Raw genomic sequence first — 9386 nt, 5'->3', positions numbered from 1 at the left:
GTGGGGAGTGGCCCGAGGAGACTCCGCTCTGCCCACAACCTGCTCTCCACGGCCGTGGTGGAAGCTGCCAGGTTTTTACAGGGCAGGGGTTTCCTGGAAAGTTCTGTGGGTGGCATTTTTCCTCTCTGCTAGGTGACACCTTCTGCCCTTTGGGCTTCTGAGAGGAGTCTCTGTGGATTCATGGGCTCTGTGCAGGGACTTCCCCAAGCTTCTGTATGAAGGAGACGGGGGGGGGGGGGGGGGGGGGGGGGGGGGGGGGGGGGGGCGACGACAGAGGCCACCTGCCCCTCTACCCACTAAGGAAGAGAAGAGCCGGGGACGGAAGGAAGGGTACGCAGGTGGCTTGTGTATACAGTGCTCCTTTGCTTGATCTTTCCTGTTCTCTGCGGGATCTCTCCTAGGAGGTGACACATTCCTGCTCCTGCCCCTCTGGCCCCAAGCCCCCTCACCCTCCAGCCAGATAACCTCTTGCTCTTTCTGTGTCCTCTTGGGGCCTTCTGGGGAGCTAGGTTAATTCATCTGGTAACACCAAGTTTATCTGCAAGCCAGTGTTCCAGGCTGGAGTCCTGGAGGGGAAGAGGCATCAAGGAGTCTGGGAGGGAATTCCCGTTGTGACGCAGCTGATACGAATCTGACTAGGAACCATGAGGTTGTGGGTTCGATCCCTGGCCTCACTCAGAGGGTTAAGGATCTGGCATTGCTGTGGCTCTGGCGTAGGCCAGCAGCAACAGCTCCGATGAGACCCCTAGCCTGGGAACCTCCATATGCTGTGACTGAGACCCTAAAAAGACAAAAGACAAAGAAAAAAAAAAGTCAGAGAGCTCAGGGGGCTATGAGGTCAATCGCCTTAGGTCCTTGTTAAAAAGGAAGGGAGGAGTTCCCTTTGTGGCTCAGTGGATTAAGGAGCTGACGTTGTCTCTGGGAGGATGGTTTGAGCCCTAGTCTCACTCCCCCAGCATTGCAATAAGTTGCAGCGTAGGTCACAGATGTGGCTCCCATCTGGTGTTGCTGTGGCTGCAGTGTAGGCTGGTGGCTGTAGCTCCACTTCCACCCCAACCCCAAGAACTTCTATATGCCGCAGCTGCCCCCATAAAAAGAAAAAAGGAAAAAAGGAAAGGAGTGTATTTGCTGCCTACTGCCACTTAAATCACCCCCCAAGTCAGTCATTTACAACGATAAACATTATCTTACAAGTTCAGGGGTCCAGGAGCAGCCTGGCCGAGTAGTTTTGGTGCAGGTTGTTTATGGCGTTGCTGCCAAGACATGTGCCAGGGCTGTAGTCATCTGAAGGCTTGGCTGGGATGCAGGATCTGGTTCCAAGAAGAACCAGGTGGCTGCTGGCCAGAGAACTTAGTCCCTTCCCGTACGGGCCTCCTCATAGGGCTGCTCATGACATAGCAAGACAAAAGCATGTCTTTTTTTTTTTTTTTTTTAGGGCAACACAGGCCACATCATGGCATATGGAAGTTCCCAGGCTAGGGTTCGAATCAGAGCTGCAGCTGCCAGCCTACACCACAGCCATAGCAATGCGGGATGTGAGCTGCATCTGCGACCTGCACCACAGTTCATGTTAACACCGGATCCTTAACCCACTGATCGAGGCCAGGGATCGAACCTGAGACCTCATGGTTCCTAGTTGGATTCGTTTCCGCTGAGCCACAACGGGAGCTCCATAGCATGTCTTTATAACCTAAACTAGAGAGTGACAATCTATCCCTTCTGTTGGTCACAGAGACCATACTGCTACCTCATGGGAGGGCACAACCTGAGGGCGTGAGTTGAAGGAGGCAGGAGTCGTGGCGGCCACCTTGCACTTGGCTCTCATAGTTGGAAGAGTACCTGAGAGAGAAACAAGCCAAGAAGAGGGTGAAGAAGCATCTCTGAGTACTCCCACCCCCAGCCCTGCCCTCGACCTGACAGCCTCCTCTACGTATACTGTCTAGAACTGTTCAGAAGTTCTGGAGGCCAAATGAGGTCCAGAGCTTTGCCATGTCAAGTAAGTGTGTCTGGCAAGAGGCCATACAGTGCTCGTTCAGGCCTGCAGTCACATTTGCCAAGGTGTCCCCCACCCCTGATCTAGTCTTCTCATCTCCACGGGGCAGGGCAGCCCCAGAAAGTTCCTTGCCCCACCTCTCCCACCAGCCAGAGGTATTAGGGTTCAGGCCCAGGGCCCTGCTGCTACCCCTTCTACAAAGGATGTGAGCAAAAAGCTTAGGTTGCCCCCCTCGGGCCCTTGGAAGGGGGGCAGTGGGTTTGAGGTGGGGAATGGGTTCCAGCAACTTCACTCTGTGGCTGACAGTTTCTCGGAGGGGCTGCAGGTGCCAGGTGGCTGTATCCAGGCTGGGCTCTGAAATGGGCCTGCTCTCACCTCCCATGGGGCAGGATGCCTCGGAGCTACCCTCTGAGGGGTACAGAAAGTGGTCTTGGAGCCAGGGGGAATGTGGCCTGGGTGGAGGTGGGTCAGCTAGGCCAGACTCTGCACGCCCCCCCCACCCCCCACCAGCAACCCCCAGCAAGGCCTCTGTGACCCCTCCCCCCACCCCTATCCCCAAGCCCCGCCCCCGCCCCCTTGTAAGAGGGGGTGTGTGTGCAGCTGCAGCTGCTCTGGTAAAGCAGGCCAACTCAGGAGGGCACCTGGGGCTTCCAACCTCCCTGCTCCACAGGCAGCCCTCCTTCTCCCACACTGTCGGCAGCCTCCGTGCTGGCTTCCCTCTGCCTCCCACTCTCCCTTCTCCCTCGCCCCCCCACCCCCACCCCCGCCCCGACCCCCCTCCTTCCAGCCTGGAAATGGAATACAGGCAGCCAAAAGAGCTTCCTCTCAGGAACCAGGAGACTTCTGGAAATCCCCATGCTCCAACCCCACAGTCACATGATGGGGCTGAGAGATTAGCTGCAGTTTCTTCTTCTGTAAAATGAGGCTGGTCACATCTGCCAGAAAGGGTTGGCATGTGCTAATGTTTGTAAAAGCGCTTTGAAAACGGAAGGTTTCTCTGCAGACGTGAGGGCTCATGGTGACCCTGAACCTCAGAAGGCCCAGATGAGATTCTTGGCCTCTTACCCCCTCCAATGCTGAACGAGAAGACTTCCCTCCACCTCACCCTGGCCTTTCTTTCTTCTTTTTTTTTTCTCCTTTTAAGGGCTTCACCTGAGGCATATGGAGGTTCCCAGGCTAGGGGTCCAATTGGAGCTGTAGCTGTTAGCCTACCCCACAGCCATGGCCACGCCAGATCTGAGCCATATCTACAGCCTACACTGCAGCTCACGGCAACACTGGATCCTTAACCCACTGAGCAAAGCTAGAGATCAAACCCACATCCTCAAGGATGCTAGTTGGGTTTGTTACCACTGAGCCACCATGGGAACTTCATGGCCTTTCTTTTTTAAAAAAATTAAAGTATAGTTGATCTATAATATTATATTGGTCTCAGATGTAGGGCTTAGTGAGTCAGTATTTTTTACAGAGTATACTCTATTTGAAGTTATTACAAAATGAGGAATTCCTCTGTGGTACAGTGGGTTAAGGACCTGGCATTATGGCAGCTATGGTATAGATCACAGATGTGGCTTTAGAGTCCATTCCCTGGCCCAGGAACTTCCATATGCCAAAAAAAAAAAAAAGAAAAGTTAAACAAAGTAATGGCTCTATTTCCCTGAGCTGTACAATAGATTCTTGTTGCTTATTTATTTTACACATAGTAGTTTGTATCTCTTAATCCTCTACAGCAATCTCCCCCACCCCTGCCTAATCCTGGTCTTTTTTTTTTTTTTTTTCATTTTTAGGGCCGTGCCTGCAGCATAGGGAAGTTCCCAGGCTAGGGGTAGAATTTGAGCTGCAGCTGCCGGCCACAGCCACAGCCACAGCCACAGCAATACCATATCTGAACCTTGTCTGCAACCTACATGGCAGCTCACAGCAACACCCGATCCATAATCCACTGAGCAGGGCCAGGGAGCGAACCTACATCCTCATGAATACTAGTTGGCTTTGTTACCGATGAGCCACATTGGGAACTTCCATCCTAGCCTTTCTAAATGCAGAGGAGAGGCAGTAGGGTGAGTGGGACCAAGCAGGGAAGTTCAAATCCTGGTTCCGTCAGTTGTAGTTACTGGCTTTGTGACTGTTGGCAATTCCCTTAAGCTCATTGATCCTTAGTTTCTTCATCTGTATGGTATGGCAAATGATAGACTTCTGTCCCATCATTGTTATAAGGATTAAAAAAAAATACACAACCATATAAAGCACACAGGGGTTCTGTTTTTATTTTTTTATTTTTTGTCTTTTTAGGGCCACACCCACGGCATATGGAGATGCCCAGGCTAGGGGTCTAATTGGAGCTGCAGCTGCCAGCCTACACCACAGTCACAACAACGCAAGATCTGAGCCGTGTCTGCGCCCTACACCACAGCTCACGACAACGCCGGATCCTTAACCCACTGAGCAGGGCCGAGAATTGAACCCACATCCTCATGGATACTAGTCAGGTTCATTAACCATTGAGCCATGACAGGAATTCCTTTTTATTTTTATTTTTAATTTTGTTTAAAGAACACAGGGCTTCAAAATGTTCAGTATAAATTTACTATCTCTCCTTTCTTTTTGTTTCCTGTTTGAAAAACCCCCGAGGAAGAGCCAGGTTCTTGGGGTGTGATTCGTGGGCACTCACCTTCACGAGCAGTCAGAGGACATAAACTCAGAAGCTGGGTGTCATCGCATAGTCCATCTGGTCCAGCCCTTGGAATGCTTTGTGTGTGATTTATTCAGTGTTAGAGCAAAACAAAAAATCAGTTGCCAACATTAAAATGAGGAGCTCTTACATAAAGGTCTGATTTGCCACCTTTTCTCGAGACTTTGGCAGAGCTGGCGACTCTGGGTTCACACTCTGGTACAGCCTCTACTGTCGGCTCAGCTGAAGTGCATGGTTCGTGGCCACCCTCCTTAGCAAAGGCAGGGCCCCTCTCTCCCTCCAGCCTCACCTCACCCCTCTCTATCATCGACCACCAGCCTGCTTTTCTCAGTTCTATTACCCAGCAGGTGCCTATAGGCATGTAAGTTTGTGACCCTTGCTCTAGGCCCTTTGCATTCATTTATTCAAAAAGTATTTAACAGGAGTTCCCGTTGTGGCTCAGTGGTGACAAACCCCACTCGTATCCATGAGGATGCAGGTTCCATCCCTGGCCTTGAACCAGGTGGGATCGGAAAAGAACTCCTGGAGAAGGCGGTAAATTGGTGGGGACCAAGAGCAGGACTCTGCACAGAGAAGGACAGGAAGCAGCAGAATGGCCAGATGGATTCCTTCAGCCGCTGAGCAAAAGATAAGTTGGGGGGAGTTCCCATTGTGGCTCAGTGGAAACAAACCCTGTTTTTGGGTTCGATCCCTGGCCTTGTTCAGTGGGTCAGGGGTCTGGTGTTGCCGTGAGCTGTGGTGTAGGTCACAGACTCGCCTTTGATCTGGTGTTGCTGTGGCTGTGCTGTAGGCTGGCAGCTGAAGCTCCAATTCAATCCCTCGCTTGGGAACTTCCATAGGTCGAGGGCGCAAGCCCTAAAGAGACAAAAAAAAAAAAAAAAAGTATTTACCAGCCAGGGACTGGGAGGGCAGGGGGAACAGGGAGTTAGTGTTTAAGAGGGACAGCGTTTCATTTGGGGAAGATGAACAGGTCTGCAGATGGATGGTGGTGATGGTTGAGCAATACCATGCATGTACTTAGTGCCACAAAACCGCACACTTAAAAATGGCTAAAATGGGAGTTCCCAGTATGGCCCAGCAGGATTGCCGGTGTCTTTGGAGCGTCGGGACACAGGTTCGATTCATCCCCAGCCTTGTCGCAGCTTGGTTGCAACTGCAGTTCGGATCTGATCAACTCCCTATACTGCAAGGCAGCCAAAAATGGGGAAACAATGGCTAAAATGGTAAATGTTTGGGTATGTCTATTTTACCACCACAAATGCCACATCAATCCGTATCAATAAAATTTAACATTAAAAAAAGTATCCAACCAGTGTTAAGGTCCACCAGGCCCAAGGCATTCTGCTGGGTGTTAAGACGGACAGACGTGGTCTTACTAAGCAGTAATTTCATAATTATCACCCTTGGACAAGTGCTTCCAAGGGAGAAGCAGCACAGACCCTATCATAAGGGAAACTTAGTTCAAGGGCGGAGCCTGAGCAGCCTTCTCACACTCTGAGGAGGGGTCATGTGGAGGTTAAGGATGGTAGAGCAAAAAGATACAAACAGCCAATCCTGCCAGAGCAAAGATACAAAGAGCCAATCCTGCCAGAGAAAAGATACAAACAGCCAATCCTGCCAGAGCAAAAAGATACAAACAGCCAATCCTGCCATTGGGGTAGATGTCCCGCCCTCCCCTAACACACACACTCTGGACCACCCACCTCCAGGCTTCTTTCAGGTGAGAAATCCTCGGGGAAGCCTTTCTCAACCTCCCAGCTGAAATGAGTTTCCCCATGATAAACTGTCTGAGCCCTCTGTGCTTGTTCCTTTGTAGCTCTTGTCCAGTTGTAATGGAATTATTAAATGTTTAGTGTCTGTGTCCTGGGCTAGAGTGGTGACCATGTCTCACTTACAACACATCCTCGACCCTCAGCAGTGGGCTGATAAATACTGCACACGTATTGAATGTACAAATGAATGGAGAGAACTGGGCTGGAGCAAGGGGTTATAATTTTAAATGCCCACAGGAGCCTGCTAGGTCATGTAAATGAGAAAAGCAGACAGGTTGTAAACAGGAAGGATGTTTGCGTTCCTGGCCAAAAGAGGACACACACTCACCCTTGAAGGCCTGAAGGAGGACACACACTTACCCTTGAAGGACACGCTTTCAAGGTTGCACCTAGCACTTCCACTGACATCCATTAACCAACGCTGAGTCATTTAGCCATATCCAGCTGCAAAGGAGCCTGGGAAGTAGAACTTAATTCTCGGCAGCTGTGAGCTCAGCTAAAAACCGAAGTCTCCACTACTGAGGAAGGAGAAAACAGATCTGGGAGACCGCTAAAGTTCTGTGCAGAGGTAGTTAAGATCTGAAGAGTGGGAGTTCCCACTGTGGTTCAGTGGGTTGAGAATCTTACCAGTATCCATGAAGATTCAGGTTCCACCCCTGCCCTTGCTCAGTGGGTTAAGGATCCAGTGTTGCTTCTCAGATTCTGTGTGGCTGTGGCTGTGGTGTAAGCCAACAGCTGCAGCTCCAATTTGACCACCAGCCCAGGAACTTCCAAATGTTGCAAGCTCGCCACTCTACCCCACCAAAAGAAATAAAGATCTGATGAGTGAATACAAATTTGTTAGATTAGTGCTTCTCCAAGTGTGGCTCACGGGGCTCCTTGAGACCCCTTTAGAGGGTTTGCCAGGTCATGCCATTTTCTTTTTCTTTTTTTCCCGCTTTTTAGGGCTGCACCCGTGGCATACGGACGTTCCCAGGCAAGGGGTCCAATCAGAGCTACAGCTGCGGCCTACGCCACAGCCATAGCACCACCAGACCCTAGCCACGTCTGTGACCTACACCACAGCTCACAGCAACGCCGGATCCTTAACCCATTGATCGAGGCCAGGGATCGAACCTGCAGCCTCATGGTTCCTAATCGGATTCATTTCCCCTGCGCCAGGACAGGAACTCCAGGCCAAGCCATTTTCATAAAAAATAATAGGGCATTATTATTTGCCTTTGTCACTATGTTGAGATTGCAATGATGTTGCAAAAGCAAATGGGTTAGATTGCTGACTTAGCACAAATCAAGGCAGTGGCACCAAACCATGCTACAGTCATTATACTCTCCACCGCCAGGCACTTGCAGTAAAAAAAAGAAAAAATAATAATGCCAGTTTCCCTTAAGAATGCCCTTGATGAAGCAGTAAATATTAATTTTATTAACTCTCAACTCTTGAGTACACTCTGTTATGAAATGAGAAGTAGCATAAAGCACTTTGGCTACAAATAAAGTATAATGGTTGCCTCAACAGAAACACTTGTGTTCATAGTTGGAGTTGGGGGCTGAACAAACCCCTTAAAAATTTTTTTTTGGGAGTTCCCATTGTGGCTCAGTGATTAATCAATCCACCTAGGAACCATGAGGTTTCGGGTTCGATCCCTGCCCTTGCTCAGTGGGTTAAGGATCCAGCGTTGCAGTGAACCATGGTGCAGGTCGAAGACGCGGCGCAGATCTGGCTTTGCTGTGGCTCTGGTGTAAGCCAGCATCTATAGCTCTGATCAGACCCCTAGCCTGGGAACCTCCATATGCCATGGGTGTGGCCCTAGAAAAGACAAAAAAATTTTTTTTTAAATTTTAATTTATTAAAAGCTTTTTTTTTGGCAGCACCCACAGCATGTGGAAGTTCTTGGGCCAGAGATCAAACCCGCACCATAGCAGCAACCCAAGCCACAACAGTGATAACACAGTGTGGATCCTTAACCCACAGAGCCACCAGGGAATTCCCAGCCCCTTTTTTTCATAGTAGGGGAATATCTCGGTGACATGTGCATATTGGAATGATCCCTCAGGCCTCTGTGCAGAGGATGGCCTGGAGGAAGGCAGAGTGGAGAGGCCAGGAAACCAGTGAAGAGGCAGCAGCTGGAGTCCAGGCAAAGGATGATAATGGCACTGGAGTGGTGCCAGGGACTCAGACAGACTTTAGAGCTACTTAGAAGGTGGCATCCAAGGGAATTGGTAAGTCAATATGTAGGAGGGGTTGGGTGAGGAAGAAGCCCAAGATTACACTGGCTTCCCTGGGCCTGCATGACTTGGTGGATGGTGAAGCCTTCAGTGAGTAGGAAACTTGAACAAGAAGTAGGTTTGGAGGGTAGGGGTGGGCAGGTGATAAGTTTGGTTTGGGGCACATGGAATTTGCTCTGCCTGGTGACCATTCAAGTGGAGAAGCCCAGTGGGCAGATAGATGCCAGCACATGGTGCTCATTAGAGATCTGGGTTAGAGAGAAATATATGAGGCCAGAGACAAGGCCCCGAGGAAAGGAGCCTGGTGCATGGTCACTGGGTGTCTCAGAGGCCTCCTCTCAGCCCAGGCCGTTTCCATCACACGGAGCCAACTCTAATGCCTCTGGTACCGGGAGCCCAGAAGCACCCTCTGACAAAGGCTGGGGCCCTGGAGCCAGGAGCTGTTTGGGGCTTACCCCAACTGCTATCACAGGCCCTTCCACTGCCTCCCACTTCTTTCCCTGAAGCCCAGGCCAGATTGTAGTATCACTGATGCAGTTTTTTTTCTTGCCACGCAACACAAAGCACAGTGACACTTTTTCTTGTCACCCAACAAGAAGTTTGGTGACATGTCTGGGCTCTGGCCGGATTTTGCTGAATTTTTTTCCCTTGACTTTGTTATTTTCACTTTGACTTCTTCCCCAAGAGGTAGGAGGTGGTGACC

This window comes from Phacochoerus africanus, chromosome 7 (genome assembly GCF_016906955.1).
Source record: "Phacochoerus africanus isolate WHEZ1 chromosome 7, ROS_Pafr_v1, whole genome shotgun sequence".
Classification (NCBI taxonomy): domain Eukaryota; kingdom Metazoa; phylum Chordata; class Mammalia; order Artiodactyla; family Suidae; genus Phacochoerus; species Phacochoerus africanus.
This window is presented reverse-complemented; position numbering follows the sequence as displayed.